The 19,790-nt window shown below is 49.2% G+C and overlaps 1 long non-coding RNA gene across 1 annotated transcript; it reads right to left on the bottom strand.

Moving 5' to 3' along the window:
• Nucleotides 1–721: 721 nt before the first annotated feature.
• LOC140713558 (uncharacterized) lies at nt 722–18,460 on the bottom strand. The gene is made up of 6 exons (XR_012095670.1): nt 18,357–18,460; nt 17,813–17,964; nt 15,296–15,299; nt 6,753–6,804; nt 6,505–6,645; nt 722–937 (listed from the first exon to the last, which is right to left on the bottom strand). It is a non-coding gene; the product is annotated as an uncharacterized lncRNA (long non-coding RNA).
• Nucleotides 18,461–19,790: the final 1,330 nt, after the last annotated feature.

Raw genomic sequence — 19,790 nt, 5'->3', positions numbered from 1 at the left:
TTTTAGCTATAGCTGCATCTTAAGCTGTAGCTGTTGCCGCTGCTGTCAATGATGAAGGCAGCTGGCTGGGAAAAGGGGAGGTAACCTCTGGGAGACGTTCCATTTTCAAAAGCCATTTTTGTCTCTTCGGCAAACCCTGAAAGAGTCAAGTTTTGCTGCAGACTTGTTGTCTCATTAAAAACCAGTCGGGCATGTAGGGGGCGAGTCCACGCGTCAGTCCCACGTGCACTGAACTCCGGGGAGCGGCCAGGAGCCAGGCCTGGTGTGTGGTGAGCAATCAGAGCTACGATTCTAGCAGCGGAACATACAAAACCAAACCAGATCACCTCAAAACCTCCGTATTCCTGACATCCAGTCTTGAAACCCTGGTCATTCTAGTCATCTGTGACTTCTTCAATCCCCTTTCAATTTGCATCTCATTCAAAGCACACCAAGTCCCCTTGCGTCAGCTGTTGCCCTGCACTGTGCAAGCACGTACGGTTCCTCCTGCGGCTCCGTTCCCGGTTCACTTTTATCACAGTTGGTAGAATGTCAGTTTCTTGGAGGCTGAGACCGTGTCTTATCATTTGTTTTCCCCTTCCCCAGTACAGTGACTTTCAGATAGTAGAAATTAAAAATATTTTTCTCTGCCTAACTTTTTGTCTTCCTAAACAACAATGCTCATCTGGAGAAAGACTAGGGATAATGCATAAATTAAAATGTAATGGAGCTACTTGGGAGATAGTAAAGCAGTGCAATTGTGTCTGTCTTTCCTGTTTGTTCAGCATCTCCCGTAACAAAAGACTGGGGGCCCCACCTCATGATTTCTTCCATAGTTTACAGAAGATCCCTGTTTTTCTTGTGGTGGCCAGGCCATGAGGGTCACTGTCCTATGGAAGATGGAAGACATAACACAAAACAAAGAGGTGGGAGCCTCCCCTTCTTGCTCCACTGGGCACTGGGAGAAGGAAAAGAGATAGAAATAGGGGAAGGAAACAGACCTGAGATTTTTGGCCCCCCAGCCCCATCGCCAAGCTTGAAATCCAAGACTGTGGATTAGGATTAGGGGTTGTTAGATAGCCTTGGGGGAAAGCCAAAAGCAAAGACTTTTTTTTTTTTTTTTTTAACATGCTTTCCATTCCATGGTGGCATTTGTGAGATCAGCTCGCAGGGCCCTACCACTCAGAGGGGGTAGCCATATTAAGAGTGAAAAGCGGTCACATAGGGTGGTGAGGCCGGGAGAGGCCTGTGTCAATGCTCCCGCAAGGCTCATGCACTGGAAGAGCCCTAGGTTCCTGCACAGCCCTTGGGAAATAGAGATGATTGAGGCAAAAGTCACTGGGCCTCACACGGAGGATCCACGATGAGGAATAGGGTGGTGTTAGGGTAGAGGGGTATGTAGCTGAGACTCAGAAGGTGTGAGTCAGCAAGGGGGTGCGCTAGGCGCTGACTGTACCACAGGTCCACTGTGGAAATCATAAACCAATCAAATACCTGGCCAGCAGCAGGAACCCACAAAGATCCAGAGGCCGGCACAGGACAAGCAAGAACTCCCAGGCTACTCCCCATCCACCCTGCCGCCATCTTGGGGCAGAACAGGCGGATGGGAGAGAAATCAGCACTCATGAGCATTTGCCCAGTGAGCCTCTCAAAGCTGAAGTCAAATGAGTTACTGTTGATTGTCAAGTGCCCGTCACCTTTACTTGCACTGTACAACAGGGAGAGGATGCGTGAGGAAGATTAGGCCAGTCACAGAACAACCCCCACATACTCTTTTCACCTCTGAGCAGTTGTACATACATTTGCCACTGCATTACATATATTTATCAAATATTTGATCTTTCTTTAAGACTTCCTTAAAATATGGTCTAGTGTTATGACTACTAGTGACACCAAATAATTGGGGTGTCTTCAGAAAACTCTTAAAAATTGATATCTAGGCTGGGTGCAGTGGCTCATACCTGTAATTCCAGCACTTTGGGAGGCCGAGGTGGGCAGATCACTTGAGGTCAGGAGTTCAAGACCAGCCTGGCCAACATAGTGAAACTCCGTCTCTACTAAAAATACAAAAAGTAGCCAGGCATGGTGGCCAGCTGTAATCCCAGCTACTTGGGAGGCTGAGGCAAGAGAATCGCTTGAACCTGGGAGGTGAAGGTTGCAGCGAGCCGAGATTACACCACTGTACTCTAGCCTGGGCGACAGAACGAGACTCTGTCTCAAAAAACAAACAAACACACAAACCGAAAAGATATCTAGCAAATGGATGTGGTTCCAAGATAACACCAAGTTTGAAAGAGTACTTCAGCTTATAACATCATAAGAAGAGAGGACATGTTGCTGCTTGACAGGCAAAGCCACGGTGGGGGTCCCCATGTGTAATGCACTAAGTCCCCGCAAGGCTGTCTTCCACCCTCTTACTCTCCCCTGTGAATTGCAGCAAGATGAGTTCTAGAAAGAAAAGGAGGGCAAGGTGGCCTGGAAAGACAGGGAGCTCAGACAGAAGGGCAAGCTGATAAATACACCTATTCATCACTGCACAATCCTTGGTCCTTCTCATCCTATTGATTTTCATGCTTTGCCGTGTATGCTGCTGTGTGTGAAGGAATGCATGTACTTGTGAACAACCTTGCAATGGAGTGATCACAGCTTCAGCAAAAGGTTTCAGGCAAAACCTCTCCTAACCCTAACTCGGCCTCTAGTCCCATTTTTCCACCACTGTGTGTGTTAGAAGGGGATGGGCCCTGTCTCCAGATCTTCAGTCATCATTATCTGGAAGGCCAGGTCTTTGCGCATACCCATCTCGGAATCCTTGAGCTATTTCCCCTTATGTTTGATGAGTAAGTGAATGCATGAAAGGATGCATGCCAGCCTGGGCAACATGAGGAAACTCCATCTCTACCAAAAACACACAAAAAATAGCCTGGCGCGGTGGCACACTCCTGTGGTTGCAGCTACTTAGGGGACTGAGGTGGGAGGATAGCTTGAGCCCGGGAGGCAGAGGTTGCAGTGAGCTGAGATCACACCATTGTGCTGCAGCCTAGGGGACAAAGTGAGACCCTGTCTGAAAGAAAGGAAGAAAGGAAGAAGGAAGGACAGAAAAGAAAGAAAAAGAAAAAAGAAAGGATGGATGAGTGAGTCTAGGCAGCCGTGGTAGCCCATAGTTCTTAGAAGAAAAGAAATTCCTGTGGGCTTGATTTGATGGGGGAAAGGGTAAGAGGCATAGCAATCTGCCACAGAAGAGATTTGTTGGTTCCTGTCTTCTTCTAGCCTAAGAAACAGATCTGAGAGTCTCTAGGGTAGCCTGTGATCCTGTATGACCGTGAGAGCTCCAGGGTAGCCCAGAATTACTCCTGATCAAGAGAAGCCCCCAAGAATTTGAGGTGGTTTCAGGGCAAATTAAGTTACTTCAAAGCACTCGGCTTCCACTTACCTGATAAAAACCTCAGAGGACTGTGTGACTGAGAGGAGGGTCAGGAGAGGAGGGGAGACCCTGCAGACCCAGAACAGTCGATTCCATGAAGGAGGCTGCCAGGGTATGAACGTTTCTTGGGAGAAAGGTGTCGGAGAATGAACAGGGGAGAGAGGTGAGAGGTGGAGAGGGCTGGGAGCTAGAGAAGCAGGAGGGGCTGGTGGCAGGTTGGCATCAAAAAGGGGCATAGCTAAAGTGGGGAGGGAGAAGGCAGATGGCAAAGGAATACCAAAGCCTTTGCAAAAACACAGACGTGAAGAACCAAAAGATGGCCGGGTGCAGTGGCTCATGCTTGTAATCCCAGAACTGTGGGAGGCCAAGGTGGAAGGATCACTTGAGCCCAGGAGTATAAGACCAGCCTGGGCAACATAGTGAGATCCTCATCTCTACCAAAAACATTAAAAAATTAGCCAGCTGTGGTGGCACATGCTTGTAGAAGCTGCTACTTGGGAGTCTGAGGTGGGAGAATTGCTTGACCAGGGAGGTCAAGGCTGCAATGAGCTATAATTGCCCCACTGCACTCTAGCCTGGGTGACATAGAAAAATCTTGTCTCAAAACAAAATCAAAAACAAAAACAAAAACAAACTCAGAAGGCCTTAAATCTCCAACACTACTCCCTACCTCACTCCACTTGTCTTTTAACAAGAAAATGGAGGCTTTGAGAGTTTCAACCAGCAGTTCAGCATCACACAAGCCATGGAGATAGGTCGGGGTCCAGGCCAGGACCATTGGCTCCTGGTGTAGAGCTCCTTGAGTCTTGTGCAGCACCTCTGGGTCCCCCAAAAAGAGACGGTTTGACTGAGAAAGTTGAGGAAGTGCCCCGAGTGAAGAAGATGGACCAGGAGGATGAAGATGTCAGGAAACCTTGCCCACTAGGAATAGATGTCATTCAGTGAATAGCGTTCAGTCCTATTAAAGCTCCTGTTTGTGAGGAGCTGGCAAACCATGAAGTTCTTCTTGACTAGAAGACAATTACTGATGAAAAAAATTAATAGAGGCCTATGCCTATGCTTTTCCCCATGTGTGAGCTCAGAGCAGCCATGAAAATCAAGAGTAGCTCTTCTGAAGCACCAGCAGAACTCCCTGAGCCTTCCCCTCACTCCCCACTGACAAAAAGAGACCCTGGTCTCAACAGGATTCCAAGGGCAGGGTGAATGTGTGGTTAACAAAGGATAGATTCCTTATGGATTTAGACTGTACTGAGTGGAAAAACGTGTTTGCCTTTGGAACATGTGCTTTCTTTAATCAGTCAAACGAAGAAAGCAACCTGAGCCTGATCTGAAAACTCACAGAAGAGGCTCCTATTGTCTGAGACCACAGGTGTAGAAGCCCCTTCCCTGGGGCCCCAGGAGACAAGGTGGAACAAACATGAACGCTCATTTCTATGCCTCCTGGGTGTTACTGGAGCCTTCATGACTCAAGACAAATCTGAGAGAGCTCTTTATGAGTTTTCAGACTCAAAAGTTAGAGACTGCACTTACCAACCTGAAAGCAGGTGAGTCCGGTTAGGAGGGAGTGGAAGTGCTTTTAGGGGGTGCCCATTACCGTGTTGTTACTCGTGGCGGGGAAATCGAAAGTCACCCAGAGTGCGTCTGGGGAGAGTGAAGGGGGAAAGCCAGCTAGAACAACACACGGCAACATGGATGGCTCATAAAGGCAGAGTGCTGGGTGGAAGGAGGGAGGGAAAGAATGCACTGTGTGAGACAACACCATTTAGGTACAACAAATACACACGAAAATACCACCATATGGTTTGCGAGAAGTATACAAAAGATACACACTAAATCCGTGATTGCCTATGGGGGGAAGGAGAATGGACGGGGTGTGTGGAGGAATAAACACATAAATGATGAACACAAAAGCAGGCCCTGCACAGACCAAAGAGGACAGCATGCCTTTGTACTTGAGGTCCAAACGTGTAGGAGTGGAGGGGGAATCCAAATAGGCCCTCCTTATAAAGATCTAAGTCTGTCCTTGTGAGATTCAGGAAAATTCTAAGTAGACGCGTGCTCTGGATTCTGTTGCTACTCTCTGAAATCACCCTCAACCTTCAGGAAAGAAATCTGCATGTTCCTGGTGTGTGAGTTTGTGGAGCCTGAAGAGTCAGTGGGTCTGGAGGAGAGGGCTCACGTCTACCCAGTGGCCGCTTAGATGTCATCCTATCTGGAGGCCTTTGGCTCAGAATTCCAGGTGTTGTGGGGGGTACGGGAAGGTGGCCTACACTGAGATAGCCACAGTAGAAAGAAGTGCTACTATCTACAAGAGAGGACGCCTGGCCAAGACACGGATGGAACCTTCTGATCTCTCAGAAACAATTGTTATCTTCAAGAAGCAGGCAGTGGCCCCCGGCAAGCTCTTGGGGTGTATATTATCAATGTGCAGGTAGGTCAACTGAGGCTTGGAAAGGTTAGGCAGTTTGCCCAACGTCACACAACTACCTAAGTGGCTGGGGCAGGATGTAAACTAGGTGTGAATGGCTCTAAAACTTGAGCTTGCCGGCACAGTGGCTCACGCCTGTAATCCCAGCTCTCAGGGAGGCAGAGGCGGGAGGATAGCTTGAGCCCAGGAGTTCGATACCTGCCTGGGTAATATAGTGAGACCCCGTTCTCCACAAAAAGGAAGGAAAAAAAAAAAAAGACAAAACTTGAGCTCTCGTTTGTTTGTTGTTTTTGCTTTTGTTTTTTTGAGACAGAGTCTCGCCCTGTCGCCCAGGCTGGAGTGCAGTGGCACAATCTTGGCTCACTGCAACATTTGCCCCCAGGTTCAAGCGATTCTCCTGCCTCAGGCTCCTGAGTAGCTGGGACTACAGGCACATGCCACCACACCCTGCTGATTTTTTTTGCATTTAGTAGAGATGGGGTTTCACCATGTTGGTCAGGCTGGTCTCAAACTCCTGACCTCAGGTGATCCATCCGCCTCGGTCTCCCAAAGTGCTGGATTACAGTCATGAGCCACTGCGCCCAGCCAAACCTGAGCTCTTAACTGCCATTTTTTAATGAGTCCAGAATGTCTTGGTGGCATATGCGCACGTGCACACTGTCACACGCACACTTACAGGGGTATGCTGCAAAACGTACATGTTGTGAAATGAATTCATACTCTTGGAACTTCCATCCTGCTCTTGAGGCACTGTGGAAAAGGAATTCTCACGGGCAGACAAGGGCAGCTGGGATGGCCTCAGAGTTTGCAAAACCAACTAAAAGTGACAAGAAGGAGACAGATGGGGGGAGAAGCAGGGTAGAGAAAAAGGGAGGAGTTTCTCAGTGTGTGATGTGGCTTCAGAAATAGCAACTGAAGACAAACTTGGAGAAAAGCTTTGAAGCAGGCATGTCCTTGAGTACAATTCCATCTAAGGCTAGAGGAGACGGAAAAAATGAAGGTCATCTGAAGAGTTCGGATGAACTCACTCTTACCTCTCATGCACTTCTCATGGTAAATGATGATGGTAGATGAGGTGGTAAGATTTCAGAGTCTGAAGGGACACCCAGAGGTTGTCTTAGCCGATGCCTTGGAGGGCAGTGGAGAGGACAGTGACTTGTTCTAGGCCACACAAAGACAAGAATGGAGGCCTCTGGCTCCTAGGCCAGTGCTGGCCGATCTGTGTCACATTGCTGTCCTCCTAAGTCAACTTGGATGGACAACACCCGCTGCCCACCCCGCAGGCCCTGTTCCTTCTTCTGCTCCTTCCTTCCAGCATTTTCATTCTTTCCAGGAGACGTTCTTTCTTCTGCTCCTTCTCCTTCCAGCATTTTTATTCTTTCCAGGAGATGTTTCTTCTCAGGAGTAGGATAAGAGGCCAAATGCTGCCTCTCGGGACTAGAGGGCAAGTGCTCAGGGGAGAAATTCTGGACAGATGGGCAATTTGGCCATGGTTGAACTCTCACGGCTTGCCCTCTTTTCCAGCCTCTTCCTTTTGTGTCTCTGTCCAACTTCTAAGCCCTCCCGTTCTTTCATTTTTAACCCGAGGCGGGGAGCTGTGGCCCTAATTTTGAAAATTCGGTTGAGTGTCTTCTTCAGGGAGAGACCTGGACCCTGATGCTACCACAGCGGGGCCTCCCTCAGCAAGAGAATCGGAATCTGTCTCAACAGATTTTCTTTCTTCCCTCTGAAGCAAGAGCCACTCCCAGAACACAGAAGACACAGAGACTCCTGTCTCCTTGGGGGATTTAACTACTGACATTAGCTGGTATTCTCTTCAGTAGCAGCATCTCTGCCTCACTGCTTCTGAAGAAGAGGGACGTGGAATTTAAATTCTTATCCAGGCTGGGTAGGAGACATTCCCCCACAGGCACACAGACAGGGTACGATAAGTGGCCACCTACACAGTTTCGGAGGCTCTGAGCCCCCGAACACAGCCACCATTCATTAGCAGATCCCTGAAGTCCACCACCCAAGTTTTATTTCTTTAGCTTTGCAGGTTATTGGACCATTAAAATTCAAATATTCCTGGAAGGGATGATAGTGATGACCAGTCACTGGCAACTTGGTATAATGTATTTTCAGATCACACTCCAGAAGCATTTTTCAGAGGGGCGGGGGCTGGGGGGAGAAAATCATCAGATGACTGACAAGGGAAGGACGCGGAGCAACAGCAAGGTCCATAGATTAGAGGGGAGAGCCCAGGAAGAGGCTGCGGGCTCGGAGGGTGAGCTCGGCCGGCCTTGCCAGCTGGCCTAGAGCAGGGGTCTCAGTGTGGCTCCCGGATCAGCAGCACCAGCCTGGCCTGGGATCCTATTAGACACGCAGATTCTGGAGCCCGCTCCAGATCTACCGAATCGGAAACCGGGTGGGGCCCCGCAGTCTCTCGATTTTAACAAGCCCTGCAGTGACTGATGCATAGTCAACTGTAAGAACCACTGGCGTAGAGCCTGTGACATGTACAAGATGCCACCAACCTCCCAGCTCCCCACCCCACCCCATCTCACCACTCATCAAGCTCCCTTCTCTGACCTGCCTTAGGATGGCTCCTTGGCTTTGCTCGAGGGAGGCGTGAGAAACCACCATGGGTGTGGTTAGGAGAGTGGCAAAGTAAAGATCTTTGGCCTTGAAAGTTCTATAGCGTAGGAGGTGGGCCGGTGACAGAGAATGTGGCTGCCTTTGGCTATAAGGGCAAAGGGTTTGGGGCGGAGCTGGGGGAATAGCTGATGAGGTGAAATTGCAACTGAAAACAAGTGGTCATCTGAAGGAAGCCCTCCAGAGCAGCCCCTTGGGCCTCCCAGACACTCAGGCAGGGATTGTACTACGTGAGCAGGTAGAAAAACAGAGACAGAAGCCTGCTGAAGAAGGCTGAAGGACTGACTGGGGCCCTAGAGGGTGTGGGTTCTGAGCTGGGAAGCACCACGGGGTGGGTGAGCTCACCGCCTCCTTCCATCAGCATTTCCTCCCTCTGGGTGCTCAAGATGCATTTCTTAAGCCAATTCATTTCCTGGTTAATCCACACCCCCATCCCCAACTCCCACCCCCCATGCTTGGCCCACGTAAACCTTGTGACAGAGGCAAGAAGGAGATCCAGGGACTCTGATGGTGAAGCCTGAATGAGTCCTTTGCAAGCTGGACATTTCCTTACCTTGCTCTATTTTTCTTTACAGCACTTATCAGCATCGGAAATACCTATGTTTTTTCTGCTGCCTTCCACCAGAATGTGAGCTCCATGAGGGCGCTGTGTTAGTTCATTCTCATACTGCTGTAAAAGAAATACCTGAGGCTGGGTAATTTATAAAGAAGAGAGTTTGGCCGGACACGGCGGCTCACGCCTGTAATCCCAGCACTTTGGGAGGCTGAGGTGGGTGGATCACTTGAGGTCAGGAGTTCGAGACCAGCCTGACCAACATGGAGAAACCCCGTCTCTACTAAAAATACAAAAATTAGCCTGGCATGGTGGCGCACGCCTGTAGTCCCAGCTACTTAGGAGGCTGAGGGCGGAGAATCGCTTGAACCCGGGAGGCGGAGGTTGCAGTGAGCCAGGATCACGCTACTGCACTCCAGCCTGGGTGACAGAGCAAAGCTCCATCACCAAAAGAAAAGAAAAGAAAAAAGAGGAAGAGAAGAGAAGACAAAAGAAAAGAAAAGAGGTTGAACTGGCTGATGGTCCTGTAGACTGTACCGGGAGCAGGGTGCTGGCATCAGCGTCGGTGAAGGCCTCAGGAAGCTTCCACTCGCAGTGGAAGGTGAATGTGGAGCCGGGTGTCACACGGTGAGAGTCGAAGCAAGAGAGAGGGGGCAGGTACCACATGTTTTTAAACAGCCAGATCTCGTGAGAACACATTCACTGCCCTAGGACAGCACCCAGCCATTCACGAGGGTCCACCCACGAGACCCAAACACCTCCCACCAGGCCCCACTCCTTCACTGGGATTACATTTCAACATGAGATTTGGAGGGGACAATCATCCAAACTATATCAGGCATTATCAACTACTCTATCTGTATTATTTACCAACCGGCCCCCAAGGGCCTAGGACAGTGCTGGCACATAGTAAGCACTCAATAAGTATAAATTTTTAAAAACGAATGAATCTTAAAGTCATTCCAACCTTAAACTTTGCTCCTTGTCTATCAACATTTGTGTTAACATAAAAATGACTTTTCTCCAAATGGTAGAGTAAAGATCTATGTCTCACGTCTTCCACAAAGCTGGGGTTTCAAATGCCTGCATACATCACAGCTCCAGGCTCCACCACAGAGCAAAGCTTCCCTAGGATCAGGCAGCAAGGATGAAAGAGGATGGGGCTGTGAGGGTCAGGGCCCCTTTGTGGAGGGAGAATCGGTTTACAGAGGCTCATGTCTCGGTTCTACCAGCTTGGTGTTTCTGGGAGGTGGAAGAACAGGAAAGTTATAATCAAGTGTTAAGACGATGTCAACAAACTTGTCTACCCAGGGCCTGGTCCAGTAAGGTTATCAAAATCTCTATTTCAATCTGAACTCCAGTGAAATTTTTTTTTTTTTTTTTTTTTTTTTTTTTGAGACGGAGTCTTGCTCTGTAGCCCGGGCTGGAGTGCAGTGGCCGGATCTCAGCTCACTGCAAGCTCCGCCTCCCGGGTTTACGCCATTCTCCTGCCTCAGCCTCCTGAGTAGCTGGGACTACAGGCGCCCGCCACCTCGCCCGGCTAGTTTTTTGTATTTTTAGTAGAGACGGGGTTTCACCGTGTTAGCCAGGATGGTCTCGATCTCCTGACCTCGTGATCCGCCCGTCTCGGCCTCCCAAAGTGCTGGGATTACAGGCTTGAGCCACCGCGCCCGGCCACTCCAGTGAAATTTTGATGAACAAGATATTCAGGGAACATTCTTTGCAAGACAAGGCTCTCCTTGACCTCAGGAACAGAGCCTTAGTCCCTTTGTTCTCCTAGTACTGGGTACAGGATGTACCCAGAAGGCCCTAAATGAATGCCTGATGAATGAAAAATATTTATTTCAAATGATTTTTTTCTGATTTGAAATTATATTTCAGACCTTGTCACTAAAAGTCATTCTAAGATGTATTCAGTAACATTTTTACATTAGCAAGTAAGGAGTACTGACTTCCTTGCATCTTTCCATGAGCACACAAAGTCGTGCAAATGGCCATTTGCAAGTACCCTGAGTCTCCCTAACCATGTGTCGCTGTGGGAGGCTGTGGGTAGGATGCAAAAGGGGTATGAGATTGAATTTATTTTAATCCCCAGAAATCATGGACCATTAAAAGTATCTCTTGATACCTTTTTCCACAGCCTAATTTGACACATGGAGAACCCAAGGCTCAGAGAAGGGAAGGGCTTCCGCAGGGCATTCAGAATGTGAAAGGCGTCATCAGAACTAGAACCCTGGTCTCTTGACTCCCAAGTTCAACACTTTGTCCATTTTGCAGATTCATCTCTATCTCCTCAGAGTAAAAAGCAGAGAGAAATTCAGATTAATTCATGTTTAAATTCTATACTAAGATAAAGAGATATCAATTTGTCTATAAGGATATGTTTATTGAGATTCTACTTTATGTGGTACTTAGTACTATCTTTGCTAGTACAGGATAATAAGATTCAGCATACACAAAGTAGTTCCTATCCATTGCATAATGCTATCAATAATAACAGTAAGTTTCCATTTTTTAGTCCCTGCTTATTTAAGCATTATACACTTTATAGGTATTACCACAAGTAATTCTCACGACAGCCTGATAAAATATATTTCTGTATTAAGCCTCTTTGGGTTGCTCACGACAGAAACTCAACTCAAACAAGCTTAAGAAAAAAAGGAATTACGGGTGCACATAAATGAAAATATCAGGAGTTGTCTAACTTCCGACTAGGCTGGTTCCATGTATTAAGGCAATGTCAGAAATCTCTCTGTCTCCCTTCATTTCCACTGTGTTAGCTTCACTCTCCAGCATGTTCTCTCCGTGTATTGGGAAAGATGACCCCCAGTAGCTCTGGCTTTCTTGAGCTTTACATCTCATGATTTTTTTTTTTTTTTTTTTTTTTTTTTGACAGAGTCTCGCTCTGTCACCCAGGCTACAGTGCAGTGGGGCAATCTCGACTCACTGCAACCTCTGCCTCCCAGGTTCAAGCAAGTCTCCTGCCTCAGCCTCTCGAGTAATTGGGATTATGGGTGCCCACCAACATGCCTGGCTAATTTTTGTATTTTTAGTAGAGACAGTGTTTCTCCATGTTGGTCAGGCTGGTCTCGAACTCCTGACCTCAGGTGATTCGCCTGCCTCAGCCTCCCAAAGTGCTGGGATTACAGGTGTGAGCCACCGTGCCCGGCCTTTTTTTTTTGAGATGGAGTCTTGCTCTGCCTGGGCTGGAGTGGAGTGGCTCGATCTCCCCTCCCTGCAACCTCCACCTCCCGGGTTCAAGAGATTCCCCTGCCTCAGCCTCCCCAGTAGCTAGGACTACAGGAGCACAGCACCACACCCGGCTAATTTTTTGTGTTTGTTGTTGTTTTTGAGACAGAGTTTCACTCTTGTTGCCCAGGCTGGAGTGCAATGGTGTGATCTTGGCTCACTGCAACCTACACCTCCTGGGTTCAAGCGATTCTCCTGCCTCAGCCTCCTGAGTAGTTGGGATTACAGGCATGTGCCACCACGCCCAGCTAATTTTGTATTTTTAGTAGAGATGGGGCTTCTCCGTGTTGGTCAGGATGGTCTAGATCTCCTGACCTCATGATCCGCCTGCCTTGGCCTCCCAAAGTGCTGGGATTACAGGTATAAGCCACCGCGCCCCAGGCTACATCTTATGATTTTAGAAGGAGAGAGCCCTATTTTGACCCAGCAGCCACATTTCCCCTCCTCAAGAATCTTGATTGGGCATCTTCGGGTCATGTGAGCGTGTCTTCATCAATCACTGTGTCTAGGAGAATGGGATATTTTGATCAGCCACTCTATAGGGTGGGTGGAGAGTTTCTTTTATCAGTGGAATGAAAGAGGGGCAATTCATAATCCCATTCTACATAGCATGAAATTGAAATTCAGAGAAATCAAGGACTGTACCATAATTCCTAAAGGCCAGAGGGCCTGTGAAGGGCAAAGCTGGGACATAAACTATGTGTCTGCAAAGCCTATTTTTAAGTTTTTCCTGTTGTTATTGTCATTGAGCAGGGGAGGGACTAACATATACCTTAAAATTCGCTATTTGAAAGTGGATAATGCAGTGAAAGTCCTGTTTGGTCACCAGGCCAAGTATTTCCAACCTCGGTGTGATCAGTGTTCACATGGGAAGTATGTGGTAAGCAATGTGTTGCTATTAATAGCTGAATTACCAAAGTTATTAGAATGATTTACTTCAAAAAAATGGAAATCAGAATTAACAAAAGATTACCCTGTTAATAATGCCATCCCCATTTCCAGGCTGGGCACAGTGGCTCATGCCTGTCATCCCAGCACTTTGGGAGGCTGAGGCGGGTGGATCACCTGAGGTCAGGAGTTCGAGATCAGCCTGGCCAACATGGCGAAACCCTGTCTCTACTAAAAATACAAAAATTAGCCACGCATGTCGGTGGGTGACTATAATCCCAGCTACTCGGGAGGCTGAGGCAGGGGAATCGCTTGAACCTGGGAGGCGGAGGTTGTAGTGAGCCGAGATCGTGCCATTGCACTCCAGCCTGGGTGACAGAGCGAGACTCCGTCTCAAAATAATAATAATAATCATGATAAAATAATGCCATCCCCATTTCCTAGAACTCTGGTGTCCAGCACAGCTCCTGCCTAAAAGCGCTGGCACCCATTTCGAGTGGTTCCAAGGAGAAAATGGTGGAACACGCGACACAGCCTGCCATAAAGCTGTCCCCATCACAAGACAGAACGGGTAAGCACCCCAAGAAAGACACAGAGTGTTCCAGGTAAACTATTTGGAAATGGCAAATCAGTTCAGCAACATCTCAGATTATAAGAAAAAATTAAACCAATGCACCATTTCTAGATTCCAGAGATGAAGACTAGAAGGAAATGCAACAGAAATAACTCATTCCCTGAAGAATCCAAACCGTTAAGTATTTTGCTAATGTAAAAGGATATGAAAAATGTATTCAGAGAAAATTACAAACCTCTAATAGAAAAAGAAAAACGGGCCGGGCGCAGTGGCTCAAGCCTGTAATCCCAGCACTTTGGGAGGCCGAGACGGGCGGATCACGAGGTCAGGAGATCGAGACCATCCTGGCTAACACAGTGAAACCCCGTCTCTACTAAAAAAATACAAAAAAAATAGCCGGGCGAGGTGGCGGCGCCTGTAGTCCCAGCTGCTCGGGAGGCTGAGGCAGGAGAATGGCAGGAACCCGGGAGGCGGAGCTTGCAGTGAGCCGAGATTGCGCCACTGCACTCCACCCTGGGTGACAGAGCGAGACTCCGTCTCAAAAAAAAAAAAAAAAAAAAAAAAGAAAAGAAAAAGAAAAACGAATAAATGGAGCTTCTGCCTGGGAAGATTCTGCATGGTAAATGGCACATTCGGTCTGCAGTTCAAAAGCTCAGCAACTTGACCATGCAATCTGCTATAGAAGGAGGGAGGTGATAATCGTGCTTTCCCCTGAGCTGATCACGGCACACTCCAAGAAAGACCCAGACAAACTCTAACAATGTGGGACCAGGGGTGGAGTCGGGGGAGCAGGCTGGCAACAGACCTGTACAAGGAACTGAGCAGGTTGAATCTGGGCGTTAGAGAACTGGAGGTATTTTTTGCAGGTAAGAGAAGATTTCGGGGCAGGGTTGAAGGGCTGTGGTATGAAGTATTAGATTTGCCCTGTGGAGCAACAGTGAGTAAAAATGACAGGAAAAGAGATTTCTGTCTCAAACAAAGTAGCAACTTTTTGGAAGTCAGAAGTGTCTTGATCTAAATTAAAAGACGCTATGAGGTAGGGCGCAGTGGCTCAAGCCTGTAATCCCAGCACTTTGGGAGGCCGAGACGGGCGGATCATGAGGTCAGGAGATCGAGACCATCCTGGCTAACACGGTGAAACCCCGTCTCTACCAAAAATACAAAAAAAACTAGCCGGGCGAGGTGGTGGCGCCTGTAGTCCCAGCTACTCGGGAGGCTGAGGCAGGAGAATGGCGTGAACCCAGGAGGTGGAGCTTGCAGTGAACTGAGATCCGGCCACTGCCCTCCAGCCTGGGCGACAGAGCGAGACTCCATCTCAAAAAATAAAAATAAAAATAAATAAATAAATAAAAGATGCTATGAAGCAGGCAGAGTAGGTAATATTATCACCCCCAACAAAAAGATGGGGGAAAGGTCCAGCAGGCAGAAATGACTTGTGTGTCATCACCCAGCAGGGGCATACGAGGCTGTGGACACCCCCATGCTGTGTCCAGCACCCCAGGCTGTTTCTGGAGCCAGCACTGAGTTTCCACAGATGTGGCAAAACAGGTGTGAACAGCCGGCAGTGGCCCTTCTCGTCTCCCAGCAAGGAGGTCACAAGAAAACTACCAAAGTCAAAGGATGACAAGCAACTCTGAATATTCTAGGGAAAGAAGGATCAGGCAAGGAACAGTGATTTCCTACAGGAAACTAATGACTTCTGACTGGAAGCTCCGCCAGGAAATTCTGACAGGAGACCAAGGCTTTCTGACAGGAGAGCAGTGGTTTATGACAGGAAAACGGGGATGTCTGACAGAAACTGTTGGCCTCCAATGGGATATGCGTGGAGTTCTGACAAGAAAACAAGGATTTCTGAAAGAAACTGATTTTTCTCAGGGCAGTGATTTCTAAAAGGAAAGTAGTGATTTCTCAGCCTTGCTCACACCTGTAATCCCAGCACTTCGGGAGGCCGAGGTGGGCAGATCACCTGAGGTCAGGAGTTCGAGACCATCCTGGCCAATATGGTGAAACCCCGTCTCTACTAAAAATACAAAAATTAGCCGGGGAGGTGGCGGGCGCCTGTAGTCCCAGCTACTCGGGAGGCTGAGGTAGGAGAATGGCGTGAACCCGGGAGGCGGAGCTTGCAGTGAGCCGAGATCATGCCACTGCACTCCAGCCTGGGCGACAGAGCGAGACTCCATCTAAAAAAAAAAAAAAGAAAGAAAGAAAGTAGTGATTTCTGACACAACAATGATTTCTGACAAGAAAACAGGTTGCTGATAGGAGAGCGTGAATTTCTGACAGAACGTTAGTGTCCATTAGGAAGCAGAGGGGTTACTCCTGACAGGCCGTCTTCGACAGGAATGAGGGTTTCTGTGAGGCAGGACTAAAAACAGCAGCACGGAACAAACTGAAAAACAATGGGGGAGGAACCAGACCCCTTCAGGAAATAGCTTCTTGGGTGTGGAGGGAGGTCCTTAGGAATAAAAAGCTGGTTGGGGGAGGCTAAAACTGGGGAAGACCTGGGGTCCAGGTCTCCTTTGGCAGAGCTGAATGGGCTGGAGGGAGAGTATCTAGAAGATTTACAAAATAGGTGTGAGCATAGGTGACTAGGAAATACATTCTCATCAAGAGGCTTGCAGGAAGGAGGAGGGAGGGGAGGAGAGGGAAATCTAGTCCTTCAATTCCCGAGACCCAGAGATAACAAAGCCTTGGTTTTTACTCAGCAAGTTCAAAGGAAAGCTTTTGCCCTCTGAATTTATTGCCAATTCTTAGCAAAGGGGACAGGATAATAGAGAGGTGATGTCATGAGGCCGTAGTTCTGAAGTTATCCGGGAACCAGATCGGAGCATGCTTGCAGAGAAAGTGGCATTGTGGCAGAGAGGAAAACGAACTAAGGGAAGTGGAAGTATCAGGAAGGAGCCTCGGACAGAAATGGTTGGCTGGCGACATCCCGATCAGGAGGAGAAGTGATTTTCCTGTGTCCCTGAGTCCTTGCTCACCACCCACGCTCCCGAGAGCTCTCAGGCCAGGCTGGGTCCCTGGCAGGATTCCTTCCCTGTGGATGGTGAGGTTTGCCGTGAGCAATCGCCCAGCACAGGACATGTCTCAGACGGAAGGAACACGTTTGCTCTCAGACTGAGCTCTCATTGACCCCAGCTCCCAGGCACCACGTCCACCACGTGACTGGATTCCTGCGGCCACCGAGAGCTGGGAGAATTTTAATTGTGCAGATCCCCAGAACAGCTGCAGCAGCCCGAGCCAGACTCCTACTTCCGACCGGATGCGCAGCTCGGCAGGCTCGGCAGGCCAGCGGCCACACAGCCGGTGGCACGGGTCTCCTGCGGGGAGCCCCACCCCACTGGCCAGCCCCATCCTCTGCTCTCTTTGGGGGTTCCGACCACTATCTCCCTCCACACCCAGGAAGGGGAGCCTGGTCTTGTCTTTCCAGCTGCCCCGACCTGTCCCCCTTCTTGGGCTTCTTTTCCATCTGAACTGGATTCAGAGGACACAGAGTTCCCCAGCTTTCCCCGATTTTGATGCCCTGTCTGGTCCTCAAGCTGTTTTTGTTTTGTTTTGTTTTGTTTCAGATGGAGTTTCAGTCTTGTTGTCCAGGCTGGAGTGCAATGGTGCGATCTCGGCTCACTGCAACCTTAACCTCCCGGGTTCAAGCGATTCTCCTGCCTCAGCCTCCCGAGTAGCTGGGATTGCAGGTGTGCACCACTACACCTGGCTAATTTTGTCATTTTTGTTTTTTAGTAGAGACGGGGTTTCTCCATATTGGTCAGGCTGGTCTCGAACTCTCAACCTCAGGTGAGCCACCCGCCTCGGCCTCCCAAAGTGCTGGGATTACAGGCGTGAGCCACCGCGCCCGGCCCCTCAAGCTGCTTCATTGCTGCCAGTGCCAACTGGGAAAAAGACACGGTGGTAAAAAGAATTAGGGATGAGAAGCAGATTTGAGAATTCTTTTCAAATTCAAGATCAGTAGTTTGTCTGAGGAGATGCTGGTCCCGTCTCACTGTGAGAATCCCTATAATAGACCTTCCCAGGCAAAGCCCTGTCCCAGGTTCCTGTCTGAGAGGTAGGTAAAGCCTCTTGGGTCCTCACTACCTTCCTGGGTCACTGCTCATCCACAACTCCCCAGGGAGAACAGTGATGGGAACTAGCTGACCGCTCGGAGCCTCCACGCCGGTCCCTTTCTGTGAAGACTCATAAGGCCTTACTCGTTGCGTAACATCTCAAAGCCGTAGTTACCTCATCTGTAAAATGGGGATAAAAAGCCCACTTCACATAGTTGTTGGGATGATTAAAGGAAATGATATAGGCAGGGCGCGGTGACTCACATCTGTAATCCCAGCACTTTGGGAGCCAAGGAGGGTAAATCACCTGAGGTCGGGAGTTTGAGACTAGTCTGACCAGCATAGAGAAACCCTGTCTCTACTAAAAATACAAAATTAACCGGGCATGGTCATGGTGCATGCCCATAATCCCAGCTACTTGGGGAGCTGAGGCAGGAGAATTGCTTGAACCCAGGAGGCAAAGGTTGCAGTGAGCCAAGATCATGCCATTGCACTCCAGCCTGGGCGACAAGAGCAAAACTCCATCTCAAAAAAAAAAAAAAAAAAAAAGAAGGAGATAATACATAAAGTACCTGGCACCCAGCAGGTGTGATAAATTGGTCCCCTTATTTCCGCTCACAGGGGAAAGCAGAACCCTTGAGAGCAAGGCTGTGGCGGGTGAGGCTGTTCAGTGTGTGCCTCTCTGTTCAGCAGCTGGGTGGGGGCTGAAATGCCACATGGCCTCCACTCGCCCTGTCAAGTGCCCAGGGTGGGGCATTCTGCACAAAGGCTGTGTCTCTCCTGCACACGGGCACCCTAAGGCAGAGCAGCACTGGCTGCCCGGTGACTGCGCCAGCACCCAGCCCGCTCTGCCGGGGAAAGAAAGCATGGCACATTGAAGGCAAGTATTTGTAGTTTGCTCCTTCCTCACAGTTAGACCAGGTTCCCTCCTCTCCTGCCTGTCCTCAGAGGCCTTGGTGAGGTGGAGAACAGCTGCGGTTGTGATGGGTTCCCCTTTTCTCACTGGGGGCTCCCTTGAAGGGGGTTGGCCTGCCTGCATTTGGGCTCTGGTAACCACTCTTCTTCCCAGCAGTTTCCCATTGGGGCAATTTGTGGAGTCCTAAACTCAGAACCTCTGCCTTTACATCCAGGGCTCCCCAAGAGGCTCTCTTTAGTATTATGGACAAAAGAGCAAAGCAGGGCCTTTTTTCCCCAGTAAGAAAAGACTAATGGAGCTCAAGGCCCAGCTGTCCTGGGAGTGGTGTGCCTCAGCCGTGGCCCTCTGGGAAGGGGCTTCTGTGCAGGGCTGCCCTGAGGGTTACCCTCTTCAGTCTTCATTTCTATCTCACATAGTCATTTCTATCTCGCATAGTCATTTCTATCTCACATAGTCATTTCTATCTCACATAGTCATTTCTATCTCACATAGTCATTTCTATGTCACATAGTAGGCAGGACAACAGACAGGGTTACAGCAAGGGCTGATCTGTGTATTTCCCTTGCACGCTGCTCTCTCGCTGGCACCGAAGGACACCCTGGTCCAGACTGGTCAGAAACACTCGCAGAACCACACAGCCAGGGCTAGACACAAAGACTGGGCAGTGTGCTTGCAAAACCAGATTTTCCTCTCCCAAAGACTAGAAAAAACTAGGCTTGCAGAAGCAGGAAGAGGCAGTTGGGCCCGGATGGGAGGAAGACACCTGGGTTTACTGGGTGTGGCGCCTTCCACCAACAGTGCTGGCCACATGTGAACAGCACCTGGTAGCCTTGGAGGCTGTGAGTAGGGATGGGGTCAGGAGGGGTACGGTCAGGAGGGGTGAGGGCAAGAGGGATGCAGTTAGTAGGGATGTGGTCAGGAGGGGTGAGGTCAGGAGGGATGTGGTCAGGAGGGGTGTGGTCAGGACGGTGTGGTCAGGAGGGGTGTGGTCAGGATGGGTAAGTTCAGGAAGGGTGTGGTCAGGAGGGGTGAGGTCAGGACGGTGTGGTCAGGAGGGATTCGGTCAGTAGAGATGAGGTCAAGAGGGATG

This window comes from Chlorocebus sabaeus, chromosome 15, assembly GCF_047675955.1.
Source record: "Chlorocebus sabaeus isolate Y175 chromosome 15, mChlSab1.0.hap1, whole genome shotgun sequence".
NCBI classification, from domain to species: Eukaryota; Metazoa; Chordata; class Mammalia; order Primates; family Cercopithecidae; genus Chlorocebus; species Chlorocebus sabaeus.
Note: the sequence above shows the minus strand (reverse complement) of the source record. Positions and strands in the feature narration are given on the sequence as shown.